Raw genomic sequence first — 593 nt, 5'->3', positions numbered from 1 at the left:
ATTTATTGGAGAAAAACTTCAATCTGCAAAAGTCAATAAAATATAACAAAAGAACTTTTAATGAAAATCATTCCAAATGCGATATGGAATTTAACATCAAATAAAATAGACAAACAATTATAGGAAGTTGATGTAAAATGTCAAATGACGCTATAAATCACCAATACCTGAAAGTTAATGCACAACATTTCCACATTTCAATAATAACCAAACATAACATTTGTCTTTATAAAATCTTAATATTCAAAGATCACAGAAATTTATCACAAAAATATGGGTAGTACACAATCTGACAAAATAGAATATTAGCCTAATCTACAGTAACATTGCATCTTAAATAATACCAGTAAGTACCTTGATTACAATATTGCATTTCACAACATACAGAAAATAAACCATTTTTTTTTTTTGCATGGAATGGTAATGAAAGTATTGAAAACAAGATTCATAATGTCTCCCAACAACACTGTCAATAACGTGTATTAGTGAAAAAAAAGACTCATTTCAATGGCTCCACTGCCTCTGATCCTTGACCTTAGATGTCCAGTACACGTCATATCACCACTGGTACAGTATATTTGTATGTATGTATG

The sequence above is a fragment of the Penaeus monodon genome, chromosome 30 (genome assembly GCF_015228065.2).
Source record: "Penaeus monodon isolate SGIC_2016 chromosome 30, NSTDA_Pmon_1, whole genome shotgun sequence".
In the NCBI taxonomy this organism is placed as follows: Eukaryota; Metazoa; Arthropoda; class Malacostraca; order Decapoda; family Penaeidae; genus Penaeus; species Penaeus monodon.
Note: the sequence above shows the minus strand (reverse complement) of the source record.